The following is a 20,529-nucleotide window of genomic DNA, read 5'->3' as shown; positions in this document are numbered from 1 at the left end:
CAAAAAAACATTCATATCTTGTCTGACATCTTTGCTACAAACTCGGGTCTTCAACTTGGGTTTTCAATGTGTGTTTCACGCAGTCGTATTCAGATACCCCTGTGTATTTCACACTCCTGTGTGTATAAACACACAGGTGTATAAAACTTCAACTCCGTGAAACACACAGGCGTATCAAAATGCAACTGCGTGAAACACACAGGTGTATAAAAATACAACTGCGTGAAACACACNGTGAAACACACAGTAGTATAAAACTTCAACTGCGTGAAACACACAGTAGTATGAAACTTCAACTGCGTGAAATACACAGCAGTATGAAAATTCGGCTGCGTGAAACACACAAACTTCACGTATGCGTGGAGTGTATGGAGTGTACGGGAGTGATTCACGCAATGGTGCGAATAGTCACAGCCAATTATATAATACAAACGTTGAATAGAACAATTATGTCGTCTATTTATCAACAGCTTAAGCTGTTATTTAAAAAAAAACTTGAACGAATAATTTGCCCCACCCCTACCCCCGTCATCAGCAGTTCCGTTACCGTTATCTTCATGCCCCCATCGTACATCGAAAACCCCATTGAAGACAGATGAAAAAGTAAGAAAGAGTTCACGTGGATTGTGGAACGGATGTGGACATATCGGGCTGTGCGAAGGTCTCTCTTCTCTCGTCATTCCGCATCTGTGTATCGAAAGATACACAAAAGCTAGTTGGGCCCGGGGGGGGGGCACGCGATATCTCATGAACGGTAAACAAAAGGGCCCTTTTGTTCGTGAATGATTACTTGCGAGGTGGGACAAGACACGAAAGCTGCAAATACACTGAATACAGAGTGTCGTATGAATGAAGTGACACAAGGAGACGTCTCATTTTCTCGGGGATAGAATTTGCGGGGGAAATTGAAATTTCCTGTTTACTGGGGAAATACGTAGGGAGGGGAGCACTCCAGTCGATTTAGCGGGGAAAATGTCATGAATAGGTGATATGTTTACTCTATTGTATGTTTGTATTACGTAATTTTATGATGACAAAATAGAAATTACGAGAATTACAGGAATTATTGCTGTGAATGAAGAGGATTATTGATTCATGAAAAATAAATCGGTTTTAAGCGCCAATAACTGGAGATCGGCAGAGTGAAATTAGACCATTTTTCTTTCATTTTGAAGTTCAAAAAAATATCTTCAAAATGAGACCTGACTTAGCCCAATCGCATCGTTTCGTCCGGAGATATTTGAGGATATCCAAGTGCTTTGGCGATTTTTTAAAACATTCAACAATTTAAAGTTGATTATAATATTTTGTGAATGTTTTAAAATAAAGAAATAAATTTGACTTCCAGGCAACGAGACAAATGTTTTATATCGATTAAATTAGTTGTATTTAAAAATAATGAAGTATATTTTTCACGTCAAATGAATGATTAAATAAATTTTTGATGGGATTTAAATAATAAGAATTTTTTACAATAAAAACCGGTCCGTTCTGCCCCACTCTTTACTATCAAGATTTCGTTCTGTCCAATGACTCCCCAACGTGTCCGTTTTAAACCCCTTTTGTACAAACTATCGATTGCCAGGTGTTTACCGATAACTCCTGGGGGAACTCGCAGAAAGGGTCGACTGTTTTCAGACCGGTTAGTAGCGGATAAATTCCCGGGGACTGGTTTGCCAAAAAAAAAACGAGGGGTGCCCCCTTCCTGATGGCGCCTAAAACTCCCCAGAGCTCCTTTCCAAGGTCGGGCTTTTGAACATTGTGACACATGCAGACGTGAAACAATTATCCAAACAATTCATAATTTTGGGCTGAAATTTCCAGTACATCTGTTTGAAATTTGCATTTTATACTGTAATTCCACTGAAATTTCATGACCGTTAATGGAAACTGTGAATTTCAGTTTAATTAGTCCATGAAAATTAGTGGGAAACAGGAAAGTCTGAAAATTCAGTGTAATTTTGTACTGAATGTTGACATTTTGATTGAAAACCCAAGTAAATTGGAAAATTCTCGTCTTTCTGGTGCTAAGAAATTTAATTTTTAGTGAAATCAGGAATTTCGCCATAGAAAATTTAGAATTTCGTGGAAAAATCAAAGAGAACTGTAAATTTCAGTTCCATTTTTCCCTGAAAACGAATAGAAAATCATAATTTTTTTCTAACAGTGTGGCCCAGCCTACGCCAGACTTAAGAATACTTCAATTTATCTTAGTTTGTGAATAAAAAAACTTAATTATATATAAAATATATAAAATAATAATACATTACACATAATACATAAATTTTGCTATTATTATTAATAACATTATCATGATTTTATCCACTTTACATTTATATTATACAAAAATAAGAATTTTTTATTCATAAACGAAGATAAACTTGAATTATCCCAAGTCTATTAGCATGTGCTTGGCGAAATATATTGCCGACCAAAAATCTTTCCCCTATTTTTTAATAGAGGGCCATAGCGCAGACTGCAATAACGTGACGCTATCTGGGTGGATAATGGCGACGGGGACGTCTCTGGTCATTATAAATAATTTTTAAATTCTCCATTCAATGGTAAAAGTGCAAGCAGAAGTGCTTGAGAATAGGAGAGGCGAGCATGGGTACACAGTCGATCGTTCGGCATTACCATGTACCTAATTATTCTTCCAACCAAGTTGGATAGTTAACCGGCTACCGTAATTACCTACGGTATATACCATTGGGATGTATCCTGGGTGCTTGCATAGAAGGGTTATATGATACAAATGGGAATAAAAAAAGAGGGACAATGAGGATGGCAAGGGGTGAGGGAGCGGAGACAAGCTGGGAATTTATGAGCTGACCAGAAGTTGACCCCGAATGTTACGGTGAAAGAGGGGGAGAAGAATCAATGACTATTTGTAAAAAATAATAAGGTACCATTATTAGAGTCTAGATTCCACGAAATTCTCGCCCGCAACGATAAGTCTGGATAATTGTCATCACTTAAGTCGGAAGCAAAAAGTTTAGAAATGGGAATGGGGAGTGGGTAACCTATTATTTTGGATTTTTTTTTTTGGGGGACTGCCTCTTGGAATGACTCTTTTGTCGGTTACATTCACGTGGAGACACAAAAAATTTAATAATTGTTTTTTTCTAATGGATAAATTGTTTTAGAAAAACAATATGTCACGAGTATGTGTCAGCATTTGAATTCTGATGACTCGGAATAAGGAGAAATTGATAAAATCTGATTGTATCCTCGGGGGGGAAAAAATACAAATATGGAATTGCTGATGCATTTGTAAATTTCTGAGAAGGCAATTGGAATAAGTCCACCCAAATGTTCTCCTATTTCCGTCGAGGATGCAGGATGGAAATGGGGAATGTAAACTACTCGCATAACATACACGAATCATCCAGCCACTCAATATTACGTGTTGGGAAAAGTAAATGTGTTATTCAGGGGGAGTTAACAGACACTGAAAAACTTGGGGCTATTACGAGTGGAGAACGAATCGTTGTCTTGCCAACGTTCAACGTAGGAAGAGATAATTGCACTAGGTATGGAATATCATCATCTTTGCGAGCACTTGTGAAGACTCACCTTCTTGTGCGCTTGTTTTTTCATACGTTGGGTGCAATTAATGGGTTGAGAACTCAACTTGTACACGTGGGGGACGAATGTCAACGAGAGATGGAGCAACGTAATTTCCGGATTTTTTTTTCTTTCGTTTGATTATGAGTGTTAAATGGCTTTTTCATCACTTGTGCGTAAAGAGAAATTTTGAACGCGGAGTCTGAGGGGCGCAGCCCCCATTGGGGGGGCTAAACCCCCTGCTGACGAAAATCCAACTACACAACAGGAAAAAAAATAGAAAAGAGAATGCAATTTGTACATTTTGTCAGGTTAAAAAAAACGCAAGAAAAATCTAACACTTTCATTTAAAAAATCTACGGAATTTCTGTTTAAACTCTATAAGTCTATTGGAAATAATTCTATTGTTTTTTTTTGCGCCATTTCTATTGAATATTATGCAACTTTAGAATGTCATATTAAAAAAAAATCTAATCAAAAATTGAAAAAAAGCGATATATTTCTAAAATCACGATGCAACATCATAAATATGTTATCTCTTTTCATTATGAAAAATCCAATCGACTTCTGGTGATGAAAATTTGGGTCATGAGGGTCAGAATATGGGTCACGAGTGTCAGATTAAGATTCATGAGTAGAATAAGGGTCACAAAGATCAAATTAAGGCTCATGAGAATCAGAATAAGGGTCATGAGAGTCAGAATAAGGTTCACGAGAGCAGAATAAGGGTCACAAGTGTCAGATTAAGGGTCGTAAGGGTCACGAGGATCAAATAACGGGTCATGAGGATCAAAATAAGAGTCATGAGAGTCAGAGTAAGGGTCACAAGTGTCATGAGGGTCAGGATAAGAGTCACGAGGATCAAGTTAAGGGTCATGTGGATCATATGGGGGTCATCTGACGGTGACATCTGACGTCATTATCCTCTTCACGGAGAGGATAATTCATAATTTTTCATAATTTCATAATTAATTTCATAATTTTTGTTCAATAAACAAAATGATAAAAATGTGGAATTTTCCACGCATTGAGTTTCTCGAAGCGTAAACAATTCATCTCAACAATTTCTTGATAAAAAAAATTGTAGGAAATATCTCTATTCAAAATTGAACATTTTCAACACTTCACAAAGAAAATGAAAAAAGATTCCATCAAGCATCCGAAGAAAGAGCGTTATAAAAAAGGGAAAAAAGATGTTGGATGGGTCAACGGCAGGTGCGAGACGCCGGTACGTGCTTTGACATATTTCTGGGTGGGAAATGCACAGGGAATAATCCGACCTTCAGTTCCCTCCACAAACTCGTATCAAAGTGTTTACTCAATACGAAACGAATAATATTTCGATAATGGAGGTACAATTAATCATCTGTTATTAGTGAATTAATGCTACAAGGGACACATATCCTTTCTAATTTCATGATCCTGGATAAAACCTTTGCATCGGCGTTAATTATGCAATACTCCTGTATAGACTGACCTTTAACGGTGGAACTACGACTTTGCGACGATTCGCACGGTGTTGGAGTACATTCCTTCAGACATCAAAATTTTCATTCGACAATTTCAAGATTGTATTTATCACTGGGAGGAAAAATTATGCAATTTCAGATTTCACTGGAAATTCAGTGAAATTCAAAAGTTTTCATTTATTTCAAACTGAAGAATTTATTCACATGAATTTTACTGATATTCATCAGTTTTTCATAGAATAATAAAATTTAAATTCACAATTTCTATTATTTATTTGGATTCCACTGAAATTAAAAATTTTTAATTAATTTAAAACTGAAGAATATATTCACATGAATTTTCCTGATATTCCCCAATTTTTCATAGAGCAATTAAACTAAAATTCAGAGTTTCTCCTGATTTTTCAGTGAATTTTTGAATTTTCATTTACAAAATCCATTAAAATTTCATGTGATGAAAATTTTCAAAAATTTCATCCCAAAATTCTCAAGTTTTTATAAAGAGCTGCAAAAAAAAATACTGCAGTGAAATTATTCACATTATTTCGTCTCCCATTCTTATCATCAGAGTATTCTTTATTTTTACATCAATTAGGGGATAAAAATAATTTAGTTGGAGATTGAATATGAAAGCAATATAATTTTCGTCTCGTTCCGGTTGCTTCGTAAAACCTCAGATCGTGCGGATTCGCGTACCGAACTAATTAACTTCGCGGTTTTAAGAGTGTCCTTTTGCATAATTGCAGTCTTACCACGAAAGCCAGGGATAACCCAAGCTACGGGGTACTTCAACTCTATTGTTCTTCGTGGTTGGGGCGTGTATACTTCTACCTCTGAGTATGTCCGACGCGCATTAACTGCAACTTGTTGCCGGCTTCTTTCCCCTACCTCCCCCCCCCCCCCCCCCCCCCCCCCCCCCCCCCCCCCCCCCCCCCCCCCCCCCCCCCCCCCCCCCCCCCCCCCCCCCCCCCCCCCCCCCCCCCCCCCCCCCCCCCCCCCCCCCCCCCCCCCCCCCCCCCCCCCCCCCCCCCCCCCCCCCCCCCCCCCCCCCCCCCCCCCCCCCCCCCCCCCCCCCCCCNCCCCCCCCCCCCCGCCCCACCCCTCCGCGATACCGTGTTTTTCTTCAAAAATTACGGAGAAAAAGGATCGAGAAGAAACGGAGAATAAAGTACAATGGGACATTGCTGTGGACGGAGAGAGAAGTTGAATAAAAATTACCCAGAAAATCGTGGCAAATTTTACTGTTCACTGCGAAAAAGTTTTTTTGAAAAAATCAAATCCATTCAGTAGTTTATGAGATATTTAATAAAATATGAAATATTATTGTCGCGTTCAGTAAATTTTCCGGGGTCAACGGAGAAAGATGATTAAAATGATTAATAAATAATAATTAATAATTGATAAATAATTTGTCTCGCATTTTCCCCCGTTATCGTGTGAAAAAGTACTGACAATTGAGTTCGCTCCACGATTTTTCGACTTGTTCGGTAATTTTTTCTCCAACTTTTTTTGTCCGCGTGATAGATTGCGATTGTCAGAACGAGTTGAGAGCCCCTGGGGCTGTGTCGGCGTTTGAGTGGAGGGGAGTTCTGTAGGGGCTGCCACGGACCCCCCTAGTTTCCGGTGTCGGTGATGGAATAGCCGTAACAATTCTCCCTGCACCCAAATGCACACATGCATATAGTTTTACGGTGGATACGCATGGCGAGCGGTAAAACGAGCGGGTAAGCGGGTGTTGATGGACTGAGGTGGTCGTGCGCCTCTGTTTACTCTTGCTCATCATGAGGAGAAATCGGGGGAAAATCATTTGGATGTGGGAGGGCAAATATTTGGACTCGACATTTTCGTTTTCATAAGTTTTCATAAGTTGGTAATTGTTAATGTACATTGGGGCGGCGTAATTTTACGGGTTTCCAATAATTTTTACGATTAAATGACGAGGAATGAAGGAATTGTTATGAATTTTTGTGTGCCTCGTTTATTTTGAATGGTGCGTTGGGGGGAATCATGAAATTTCGGGGTTCAATGGAAATTTAATGAGATTCGATATTTTTGAGCTGCGGAAAAACGATAATTACTAAAATTACTTGAATTTTCAATCAAATGTGAACACTCAGTTCCGAATTGCACTGAATTTTATGTTGATCACAGATTTAAAAATAGGTTTACTTGAATTTTTCGGATTTTTAGCAATTTTTTGGGGATAATTGAAGTCAAATTTACAGTTTTCATTGATTTTTCCATTGAATTTCAAGTTTTCAGTGACGAAATTCCTTGAAATTTCATTTATTCTATGTAAGTTTTCACAATTTACTAAACTGCATAGAAAATAATATCCGTTAAAATTCCGCACGCTGTTATAAAAATTACTCCTGAAATTTCAAGTATAAATTTGTAAAAATCTCAAAATTTTCAACAATTACTCATTCACCCGAAATTCTCATGTATTTTGTTACTAAAAAATCAGTTGAATTCTGGAGTACTCAATGGAATTGTAATCTGCAAGCTCACATGATGAAAATTATCAAACAATTTGCAACATCAATTAATAATTTCTCTGAACTTTCAATCCACGGAAAATTCACTTGGATGTGATGTTCGATTTCCGCAATGAATCTGAAAATTCAAGATGTCATTGAAATATCAGTGACAATCTAACCCGGAAAATCCAATTATCCTGAATTTCCACGATTTCATCTTAAATTGAATTCAACTTCACAATATTGAGAGTTCAACTGCAACTATTGCTTAATTTTCAATAAATTTCCAACAATGCAAGTTTCGTCCAATTTAATATGAAATAGGGAGGGCTGTATTTACCTTTTCCTCGAAACATTGTGAAAAGAATTATAGTACGAAAGGCATGGAGTAGCGTGAGGACAAAGGCGAGTCCTTTTGCCCGGTGGAAGATCCGGGAATATAGAAAGAACGAGAGTATAAACGAGGAGACTCGGTAGCGCGATCTCCACGTAGATAAAAACCATGCCAAGATGATACTCGATAACATCCCTAACTCACCCTTCGACAGTATTTATTTTTCAACATTGAGTTTTTTTTTATTCCTCCCGTGTTCTTTTGAAAATTCCTTCTCGATAATAAGAAATTTGAAAAAACAATAAACCAGGGAGATTGAATGATTAGGTTCGATGTATGACGCTGGGCTCTCGGGTAATTCAGGGGATCTCGGAAGCGTATCGTTACCGTTTCATACCCAGGGGGGGGGAGGGGGCAAATTAAGCGCTCGCTCGTTTTCCAGTGTACGCGCGAGAATTACAATTAATTACGAATTATGGGTTGGTGTAATTACACGCGGGTCTGCACATTAGAACACGCGGGAGAGCTCCGATCGCAGAACCTGGAGAAATTAGTCGGCAGCCTTTGTCTTCCCACCCCCTTTTTTCTCAGGGTTTCTCGTCTCTTGGAATAAAATGTGTCCGTGAATTCACTGGTAGAGATTTCTTGAAATTTCAGTCACAACGTCATCTGAATTTTCAATGCTGTGAGTTTGAATTCAATGTCGAATGAAAACGGTCACTACATTTCTCATTCATTTTGAAAATTAAAGAAAATTGGGCCTTTCGTGTTAAACGATCATTGATTTTTCAATGAAAGCTTGCATTTCCAAACTTATCGTGAAAATTGAACATCGCATACAATTCAATTTTCAGTAGATTGGAAATTCAGAGGAGTATTGCCTGATTTTTCAAAATTTTTGAGGGTTTTCAGTGCCTTATGAACCTGAAAATCGAGAATTACTTGAATATACAAGGAATTAACTGATTCGTGAGGAATTCTACAGAAATTTCATGTAACTTTGTCGTTGTTAAAAATTTCAAGCGTTTTCACTTGAAATTTCAAGAGTAATTTTCTAACAGTGTTGTCCAGGGTTTTTGTGGATTTTTATGCTCAATTTTTTAGAAAAACATGGGGGAAAGGAATTGGAAATTTGCTCACGAGTGGTCATTTTGCACATCCTTTGCTTCTGTCGTATAGCATTTACCGTTTTATATTATTAAAAAAAAAACATTAGATTCGTCAAATCCGAAATTTCCCATTTTTTGTCAGAATGTTCCGACAAAAGCAATTTCCCACTTGTTTTCCTCAATCGCGTTAATCTAATTTAATTTCCAATTTCTGCGATGATAACTTTTGACATAAATACCCACTCTCATTCTCCATTTCCCCTCCAAATATGTCAGATTATGTCTTCCACGCTTCTACAATATTTCAACACCAAATGCAGTGATTTTATTGCCACACGTGTGATTGAAATTAGCGGGTGAGACGGAAAATATTGCGGTAAGAAAGGTGAGGGAGAGCCGAAGAGCGAAATGAATAAAAAAAAGTGGTCGGACCGGGGCTAACGAGATCGACGGATACTGCCATCATAAATCCTTCCAGTTAACGAGTTTGGTGGGCAACGATTGATTTCTGTCGGTGTCGTGATGAGGTCTCTCCTGAATTTTCGGCCCACTTGGCCCCTGCCCGTTGTCACGGACACGACATACGAAGAATCCACCATCTGGGCTTACGCTGCAATTTTTTATTTATTTATTCAGCTTTTTTTTCGGGAATGACGAGCTTCCGGTCGCGATTCAGGTCATCGGGTAGAGATGATGGATTGATTTCTCCTCGCGATGAATGGTAATTAAGTAACGATTGGGTACTGAATGTGTCGGCGGATTGATCGATTTGTTTCGACGATCTTTATCGACAAATTGATTTTGCTTCAGTTTTTTTTTATTTTTGGTGATAATGGGGATGTTTACTACTGTTTTTTTATGAAGACGTTATCATTCTGTAGTCATCTGAGCATTGTAGAGGAACATAATTTAACTAAATTTACTAATTTCAATTATTTACTCTATTTTTTGAATAAAGGATAATTTAAAATACTTAATCGCATAAAAGGAGGAAAAAATCTGGAAATATTTGTTTAGAAAATTTTGTTCGGAAAATAAAAGAGGGAAATTAGACTTGGTTTCGCATAGAATAGAAGGGAAAACAATAATTTATGTGGTTAAACAATTAGGTTTACATATCTTCATTGAAATTTGAAAAACAATAAAATAATTGGACACAAAAAGGATTTTCGATTAGTGCGAACTCAATTATCGATTGATAAAATAATTCAGAATTTGAATATTCAGTTGATGCTTAATTTAATAATTTCAAAATTGTTGAGTAACATTAACCAATTCACTTCCAAAAATTTAACTTTACTTAAAATTTATGATTACGCCGATGTCTAATTACCAAGTTTCTTCAATAAATAGAGAGCAACTCGTCTCTTTCCCACTTTATTGAAACAAATACAAAATAATATTCATTCCAATCCACCCGTTTCGTCCACTCAATCGTTCGGGTTCGACAGCAATCGTAAAAATCCCGAGACAAGTCTTGGTTTTCACGTACACTGTTAAAAAAATTTAACTGAATTTTCCAGAAAATGACACTGAATTCAATTTAACGGAAAAAAGTCTATGAAACTTCAAGTTTCCCTGAAGATTCAAGGAAATTCCTGATTTTTCAGTTGAAGAACCATGAAAATTCCGAAATTTCCATGAATTTTCAATGTAAACATGATAATTCGATAAGAAATTGCTCTGAAATGTCAAAAAATTGAAAATTCAACGATATTTTTGCTTGAGTTTTCCCAGTTTCCATTAATTTTCATGGAACAATTTAACTGAAATTTAAAATTCCCATGAATTTTCCACGAATTTTCGACGATAAAATCCCCTGAAATTTCAATGAAACTGTCACTGGTTTCATATTTCAACAGTAAAGCCTGGAAACTTCCGTGAAAATTTTTTAACAGTAGAAGAGAGGCATCGAAGTCATCGGAGATTCGAATGCCGGCACGCACAGTATCTCCCGGTGCACATAGTTCCTCGTCGCCGATGTTTTTAGAATGGCCAGTAGACGGCACACGGCTGGGGAGTGAGAGGGGAATAGGCCTCACCGAGCAACGTCCCGATGTAATGTAGTGCAAGGTGGTGGTGTTTAGAGCGAGATGGGCCGCTGTAGGTAGAGGGGAAACCGTCGAACCATACCCACCGCGGCAGATGTTTCATTTCGTCCTGCCGCTCTGCCGCCCGCGCCCCCCGGGCACAAAACCAACGGTCGCAGTCCTGTTGGGACAGGTACAGGCTGATTTTTAAATACTGTTTGGTGGGAAGATGTCAGCTGTACTCATTATACGTACCTTGTTCATCAATTTCCTCATTCTTTCATTCCTTTTTTTCGGCTTTTGTTCATTATTTTTATTTTTCACTTCTTTTCTTTGTTTATCAATTTTTATTGTCACTATTATTCATAGTATGAAATAGTACGGACGGTGAAATGACACCCGAGGAAGAAGTAACGGGTTATATTCAGTGAATAGAGTGATATTGGATTTAATTTAAGGAAAAAATCATGGAATTTTAGATTTCACTGGAATTTTCGTATACTTTAACAGCAGAAAGAACGGGATTTTCTCAAGTTACTAGAATTTTCAATCAAAACATGAATATTTAGTATCGAATCACACTGAATTTTTAAGTGATTAGAAATTTATGGATATATCCACGTGAATTTCCATAATGTACTAATTTTCATGGAATAGTTGAACTGTAGTTCACAGCTTCGATAGTTCTCCATTAAATTTTGTATTTTCAAATGCTAAATTCCTTGAAATTTCAGCCAAAAATTTTTAGCCGTGTGCATCTAGAAATTTTTATCAAGTGACAGTTTCACTGAAATTTCATTGACAGTCAAGTCGTAATTTTGAAGGGACTGTCATAAAATTCTATTTTTGAGGAGAAAAATCATGAAATTTGGGATTTCCCTGGAAATTCGATGAGTTTCCGTATTCTTGTGCAGCCGAAAGAACGGGAATCCCTTAATTTACGTGAGTTTTTAGTTAAAACCGGCATATTTACAATCGAATCACGCTGAATTTTTAATTAATGAAAAATTTATGAATATATCCACCTGAATTTTCCGTATGTTTACTAATTTTCCTGGAATAATTGAACTGTAGGTCACAGTTTCCATATTTTTGAATACAATTTTGCATTTTTAATGACCAAATTCTTTGAAATTTCAGCCAAAATTTTTAGCAATGTAATGTGACAATTTTTATCAAATGAGTTTCACAGAAATTTCCCGGAATTCCCTCGTTAGAAATGCATAACTTGATAGAAAAATTAGCATCGAATGACGCTGAATTTTCAATTAATTGACCATTCAAGAACATATTCATCATCTTTTATTCACTGCTATAAACTAACAGTATTCCACATTACTTCATCAATATGCAGTTCTCTTCCGATCAACGAAGGATACATCCAGGTACCCTCGCATAATCCCATTCTTCCTCGCGCACTCATTCTATAAAAAAAAATGTTGAGATGAGAGATGGAAATGAAAAATAAAATAGTGCGAGGGGGAAGCGAACGCCCGAACTCTAACCAAGAGCCCGCAAGTTGCGAGATATAATGGGGATCGGGGGGAAGATTCACGAGAGGACTTGCTTCAAGCGTCCACTCTGAATGTCTGGTAATGCCCATTACAATACAATAGAAGGGATCCAAACTCCCGAGTTTTTGTTTCCTCCTTATTTTTTCTTTTGTCACGTCGGCTGGCCGGCCACCGAAAAACAATACAAACCCTTTATTCGTACAACGGAATGACAGAACAGAACAGAACGGGACCTGCCCTCCTCCTCCTACTCCTCCTCCTCTGATGTTGAGAATATACAGAAGGTGAATACAAAAGATCACTTCAACGTGTGCATTTTGACTCTTGTTTAATTTTGTTTTCTCAATCCGTGAGTGTTTGACAGTCCTCTCTTTGGAATTGAAGATTGTTGTTACGTGGGGCGTCGATACATAAATCCATTGATTGTGGAGATCACCTGATGGACGACGGGAAATGTCTCGGGAGGGAGGACGTATAAAATATCTTGGGCGGGTTGCTGGGACTTAATGAACCGATAGGAGAGAAGAAATTGCATGTGTGGGGACTATAAATTGCAATCAGCTAGGATTTTTCGATCATTCCGGGGAATTGTGGAAATTTTAATCCTTTCAGAGTGATTTCAGTTGGGAGAGGGACAAAAAGTTTCTAGGTTTCAGGGAAATCGCCGGCTGTTCTCGGAATATTTCAGGCGAGAATCGAGGGAAGAGGTCTTTAGTGTACTCTCAGTCTTGAATTGATATGTTTTGAAAATAGGAACATCTGGTTTTATTTTGAAAAGATTTTTTAATCGGAATAAGAGGCTTTTGGCCCTTATTTGTAGAGATTTTTTTTTCTGGAATTCAGTGAATTATTTTTCATTCTGGGGATGATGCTAATCAGAAGCACTAATTTATCAAAATCTTTCGGTGGACTTGTTGAAAATTTTTAGCACACTATGATTACACTAAATATTCAAAGAATTTCGTCATTGAAAATTGAAAATTTCAAAATAAAAACTGTAAATTAATGGAAATCGATAGAAATCAGGAAAATTCAGGTAGATATATTCTTGAATTTTTTAGTTCATTGAACATTCATTATAATTTGGTACTGAATATTCATCTTCTCATCGGAACTGGAAATAAGCTGAAGAATTCTCAATTTCCTCATTCAAAAGTAAAAATTTCAAAACAAAAACAGTAAATTTTACTCATTTATTTCATGAAAATTGGTAGAAATGAGGAAAATTCAGTGTAATTTGGTACTGAATATTCATCTCTTCATTGAAAATGCAAATAAGTTGAAGAATTCTCGACTATTTATTGCTCAAAAAATTGTAACGTCCTTGAACTTTCAATAAAAACTGAAATTTCATGATTTTTGTCCCCTCAAACCGCCTCAAAACTCACTTTCCTGAAAACTACTCATCAACTGTCCCTGGAATTTCACTTTTTCTCCAACAATGCAACTCTAAGACAGAGAGGAATCCACGTATGAACAAAATTTTATTTGCTCCTCCCGGTAAAACCATTTTTTCAATTGTGCAACAGCGCTCTCAAACTCAGTGCGAAACTCCCAGCAATTTCGCTCGCAACGAAATCCAAACAAGGGGGCGTTAACTGGTTTGCTTTAGCAAATCGTAAAACTGAAGACTGTTCAATGCTGAGGGTTGAGGTCGATGGAAAAATTCACGTGATTTTCTCTCGAACGAAATTCAAAACGATCGACTCCAGCAGCGGAGAGTCTCAGTTCCCCTTGAAATGAAAAATTCCTCAAATCGTTTGTTGGAATTTTACGAGTTTCTCGAAGCCCAGTGTAAACAGTAGTGCAACCCTCGGGTTATTTATAGCGAGGGAAAATTGCGGGTGAATTTTCAAAATGCCCGGGCATATCACTGGCTAAAAGCAAAGTAGCCGAAGGGAAAAATAATGAATATAAAAAAAAAACAACGAAAAGTGATAAAAGAGGATCTCGGGGAGGGCTATTCTGTCGTGGAATTACAAACCAGAAACTATTTCCTTGCGCACTACTCCCACCGGTTATTCCGGTCAGGACGAAATGCCTGAGAATAAAAATAAATGAAAACAAGTGGTGGATGAGGGAGGAATAAAAATAAATGAAAATGTCGGCGGAGTGGTAGGAAATTAGTTGATTCAGGTATCCCGCTGATGTTGGAAAAATTCAACGGTGGCACTGTGTGTGTGTGAAATATCCTCCAATGTTATGCAATTGGCTTGTCCACCTTATTCAGCTGCAAGTGGTATTTTATAATTATTTCTTGCTAACATGGGTGAATTGTATAAATACATTCTAGTGATTGTGGTTGGGGAGGTGAATTGTGGGGGAAGGGGATTGTGGGTCATTATGGGTTAATTGTATTTTATTCGTATTATTTAATAGTACTATTGATGGAGGAATTGAGGGAGCAGCAGAAAAACGAGGAGCCTTTACTCCACTTGAATTTTAAATCAGAACATGAATTGTGGAAACAGTGAAAACTGAAAAACAAATTTTTTCACCGGGGGCCAAAGTGTCAGATCTTGGATTATTTCAGGGGGAAAGTCGGCCAAAGGGCCACAAGGGTCACGAGGGCCAAAGTGTCACATCTTGAATTTTTCCAGGGGGAAACTCGACTTTCGCCAAAATCGATTTTTTTAGCCGGGTGAAGGTTGATTCCAACTATTTAAGCGACGAGCTATCCAGAGCTCTTAAAAGTATGTGGAAAAAGTGAAAACTGAAAAAGTTTTTTTTTTTCAAATTTTCAAAGGGTCAGATTTTCCGTTTTTCCAGGGGGGAAAGTCGACTTTCGTCAAAATCGAATTTTTTAGCCGGGTGAACGTTGATTCCAACTATTTAAGCGACGAGCTATCCAGAGCTCTTAAAAGTATGTGGAAAAAGTGAAAACTGAAAAAGTTTTTTTTTTCAGATTTTCAAAGGGTCAGATTTTCCGTTTTTCCAGGGGGGAAAGTCGACTTTCGTCAAAATCGAATTTTTTAGCCGGGTGAACGTTGATTCCAACTATTTAAGCGACGAGCTATCCAGAGCTCTTAAAAGTATGTGGAAAAAGTGAAAACTGAAAAAGTTTTTTTTTTCAGATTTTCAAAGGGTCAGATTTTCCGTTTTTCCAGGGGGGAAAGTCGACTTTCGTCAAAATCGAATTTTTTAGCCGGGTGAACGTTGATTCCAACTATTTAAGCGACGAGCTATCCAGAGCTCTTAAAAGTATGTGGAAAAAGTGAAAACTGAAAAAGTTTTTTTTTTCAGATTTTCAAAGGGTCAGATTTTCCGTTTTTCCAGGGGGGAAAGTCGACTTTCGTCAAAATCGAATTTTTTAGCCGGGTGAACGTTGATTCCAACTATTTAAGCGACGAGCTATCCAGAGCTCTTAAAAGTATGTGGAAAAAGTGAAAACTGAAAAAGTTTTTTTTTTCAGATTTTCAAAGGGTCAGATTTTCCGTTTTTCCAGGGGGGAAAGTCGACTTTCGTCAAAATCGAATTTTTTAGCCGGGTGAACGTTGATTCCAACTATTTAAGCGACGAGCTATCCAGAGCTCTTAAAAGTATGTGGAAAAAGTGAAAACTGAAAAAGTTTTTTTTTTCAGATTTTCAAAGGGTCAGATTTTCCGTTTTTCCAGGGGGGAAAGTCGACTTTCGTCAAAATCGAATTTTTTAGCCGGGTGAACGTTGATTCCAACTATTTAAGCGACGGGCTATTCAGAACTCTCAAAAGTATCCTATTCTAAAAAGAACATACACCCTAAGTTGTAGCGTAACGCTCATTCCTCGAATTTCCAATTAATTAAGAATTCAGGAGTATATTATCCTGAATTTTCCTGACTTCCATAAATTATCACGGAATAATTAATCTGAAAATTGCAGTTGCTATTGATTTTTCCCTGAAATTTTTAATTTTCAACGACGAAAAGTATTTAAAGTATCAATAGTTACGCATAGTAATTCATCAATAGTATATTATTCCCCTCAAACCTGCTCTTTCATTAAATTCTCCCAACAAAGAAACACATACTCACAAAACCCAACTCTTCGCCTTTTTTTTTCATTTCCCAATAATTTCTGCCATACAAGTTTCAATTGTACAAACACATGGCATCCGATTACTCCGCGAGGCAAAATACAAAAGACGAGAAAATAGGAATAGAATGAAAGTAGCATCATCCAGTTTTTCCATCGAGTCTGATCGGTTTCCTGTCCGTACGCAGAAACAAAAAAGCTTAAATTTAAACATAGCCTAACCTCAGTGTGTTACATACAAATACTATTAAACACGAGATCGGTCTCAAACCACCGCGAGCACCAGTGAATTATGACTACCGTTTTCTCTCGTCTCGACCCTGCGACCGGTTCTCTTGGGAAGGATGCTCTACCCGCGGGGGTCAACACTGGCTACGTATATATAAAACTGAGGTTGTGAAGACGCAATGGCGGAGCGCGTGCCGATCTTCACGGTTAAGTCTGTATCCCACAGATATTCATGAAGTCGAGGGAAATGATGGATTTAATTAATCGAATGCAATTATTGAAATCAAAATTATTATTCATCTGTCATTTTTTTCCGATCGATTTTATTATTCAAACGTTGAAGTTTTGAATTTAATTCTTCATTTTGAACTGTTGGGGAAAATTTTGAAAATTTAATTTGGGGGGAATGATGGATTTAATTGATCGAATGCAATTATTGAAATCAAAATTGTCATTCATCTGTCATTTTTTTCCGATCGATTTTATTATTCAAACGTTGAAGTTTTGAATTTAATTCTTCATTTTGAACTGTTGGGGAAAATTTTGAAAATTTAATTTGGGGGGAATGATGGATTTAATTGATCGAATGCAATTATTGAAATCAAAATTGTCATTCATCTGTCATTTTTTTCCGATCGATTTTATTATTCAAACGTTGAAGTTTTGAATTTAATTCTTCATTTTGAACTGTTGGGGAAAATTTTGAAAATTTAATTTGGGGGGAATGATGGATTTAATTGATCGAATGCAATTATTGAAATCAAAATTGTCATTCATCTGTCATTTTTTTCCGATCGATTTTATTATTCAAACGTTGAAGTTTTGAATTTAATTCTTCATTTTGAACTGTTGGGGAAAATTTTGAAAATTTAATTTGGGGGGAATGATGGATTTAATTGATCGAATGCAATTATTGAAATCAAAATTGTCATTCATCTGTCATTTTTTTCCGTTCGATTTTATTATTCAAACGTTGAAGTTTTGAATTTAATTCTTCATTTTGCACTGTTGGGAAAGATTTTGAAAATTTTGCAAAAGATTAATAATAATTATTCATCTAAAATCGACCTGATTCATGAGTAAATTAACGGTATATTCCAAAAATAATGTTTTCAACATCATAACAATTTTTCTGCATTTTGAAAATTTCGCAAAATTCGATTTTATGAAGAAAAGAGACATCTTTTAAATGTTTAAAAAATCTTTATTATTCTGTCATGAAATTTTGAATTTTCATCTTCCTTTTAAACTGTTGGAAAACGTTTTAAAATTCAGCTAATGAATTATAAACTAATGGAGAACATTCATAAATAATTATTCATATGAAATTAAATTGATTCATAAAAAATTCAAATGTTTAAACAATCATTATTATTTATTTACAATAAGGGAATGTTTCCAAAAAAAATTATTTGCAAAATGAAATTTGAATGACGCTGATGCAATATAAATTATTTGCATTAAAATTCCTTTCAATCAATCGATTAATTACGAATTGTTATTAAAAATCGTCGAAAATCACTCTCGATTATCTCTCCGTCTCCCGCAATTTATCTTTATTTCTTCAATCATAATATCTGAAACAGGCGTGTAATTGTCAATTTAATGAGAGAATTGGCGAATCGAAAACTCGCCGATTATGCATGACGTGGGCGAGAGATCTCGCGCGATCCAAAAGCCAAAAAGAAATTATTTTATTTGATTCATCCTCATCCACTCGGGTTTTAAATCCTCGCCCACGCTGATTGGAAGTACATATCTCGTGTCTAACCCGCCCTTTTCCCCTTCCAATCACCTCGGGCGATAAATCTACGCGCCCCGCACCGAGCACGTAATTCGTAATTAAACTGCCGAGTGATTTGATTTCACCGAGATTTCAGTATGGAGAATTGTTTGAAGATGAACGAGTTCTGTGGCTTGTACATACGTGAATAAATTTAGTGTCAGCGCCAGTGCAGGAAGGAAGCCACAATTCCACGGGGCAATTTACTCGGCGAATTAAAGCAATTAGCGCTTTTATTTTAGTCTGGGGGGGGGAACAATGTGTTTATTTATTTCGTTTACACTTCCGTATGCATTTTTTCGGCTTTCATTCAATTATTTATGTCGAATTATGTCTAAATTCGAAGTTAAAGTTTGCAAATTGTTTATGATAAAAGTAATGAAGAAAATTGACGGTTTATATTTTTAATATTTATTTTTTTATTCAACTAGGGAGCTACGCCCCCTGCTCGCTCCGCCCGCTAACCCCCATATGACCTCCATGAACCTTATTCTGCGTCTTATTTTGACCCACATGACCCTTATTTAGACCCCTATTCTGACCCTTATTTGGTCCCTCATGGCCCTGATTCTGACCCTTATTTTGAGCCTCATTACCCTTATTTAAACCCTTATTCTGACTTCCATGGCCCTTATTTTGACCAGAATCTTTATTTAGACCCTTATTCGGTGCCTTGTAACCCTTAATCTGACCCTTGTGACCCTTATTTTGACCATAACCTTTATTTAGCTTGATTCTGATCCTTATTTTCAGCCTAATTACCCTTATTTAGAGCCTTATTTTGACCTCCATGGCCCTTATTTGGACCAGAATCTTTATTTAGGCTCTTATTCGGACCCTTGTGACCCTTATTTTGACCATAATCTTTATTTAGCTTGATTCTGATCCTCATTTTGACCCTCATTACTCTTATTTAGACCCTTATTTTAGCCTTCAAGGCCCTTATTTGGACCAGAACCTTTATTTAGACCCTTATTCGGACCCTTTTAACCCTTAATCTGACCCTTGTGATCCATTTGAACCCCATGACCCTCATTTTGACCATGACCTTTATTTAGACCCTTATTCTGACCCTTACAACCCTCATTATAACCCCCGTGACCCTTATTTTGGCCCTTGTGACCCTTAGTTTCTGATCTTTTTTTTCTGACCCTTAATTCTCGAGTCTTAATTTCAAAACCCAATTTTTCAACACCACAAGTCGATTTGGATTTTTACAGTATAGAGAGATAATTTCTTCATAAACAATTTAAAAAATTGCTGTCGTCAAAATACAGTCGACATATATTTTCGCTAATAAATTCTCATAAAAACATTGCAGAAAATATCATCAGTTCCATCGTAGTATTAATTCTCCCAATCAAAGATTTGCATGTAAAATGCGGATAACAATCACCTCCACTCGTTAAATCCCGATTATAATTAGCTATTCAAACGAGTGCAGATAGACCACTCGAATAGAAAAGTATTCGAGTAAATGAATGAATTTAGCTAAACTCCAATTTGTTCCCCCAGTCTCCGAATAAAAATCATCATCTCAAATTGGCCCGCGCAGAGAGAGAGAGAGAGAGAGAGAGAGAGAGAGAGAGAGAGAGAGAGAGAGAGAGAGAGGATTGCGAGTAGAAAAAAAACTCCTGGATAAAAAGTACAAAGTCTGTCACGCACTTGCACTCAAGCCAAGTGACTCTGTCTCCCCCTCGGGTCTCTCCTCAATAGTGAGAAAGACCGAGAGAGATGAACGCGTGAAGGCTTTTGCGAGAGAGGAAGCGGAGGATTTGTCACGAAGGCAGTTTGGTTTAACTGATCTCATCCGTCTTGCAAGTTGGACGTTTGCGAGCGCGATGCTGCCGTCGTACTTGTCGCACAGCGAGTTTCTCGTTCACTGACTTCATTCTCCTCGCTGTTTCGTTGAAATATTTTCTCACATGAGAGGCCAAAAACTGAATTGCGCGACACACTCGCTCCACTTTTTATTTATTTCGCATGGCTTTGGGGGGGGGGGGG

General features: G+C 37.1%; 1 protein-coding gene across 1 annotated transcript in view; it reads left to right on the top strand.

The window, feature by feature from the left end:
- The window catches only part of LOC107035632 (neurogenic locus Notch protein), a 217,522-nt gene that overhangs the window by 25,542 nt on the left and 171,451 nt on the right, over window positions 1-20,529 (top strand). The window lies entirely within an intron of this gene.

This window comes from Diachasma alloeum, unplaced genomic scaffold (assembly GCF_001412515.2).
Source record: "Diachasma alloeum isolate Michigan unplaced genomic scaffold, Dall2.0 Dall_scaffold_00199, whole genome shotgun sequence".
NCBI classification, from domain to species: Eukaryota; Metazoa; Arthropoda; class Insecta; order Hymenoptera; family Braconidae; genus Diachasma; species Diachasma alloeum.
The sequence above is the reverse complement of the archived record's forward strand: the minus strand, read 5'-3'. Positions and strand labels throughout refer to the sequence as shown.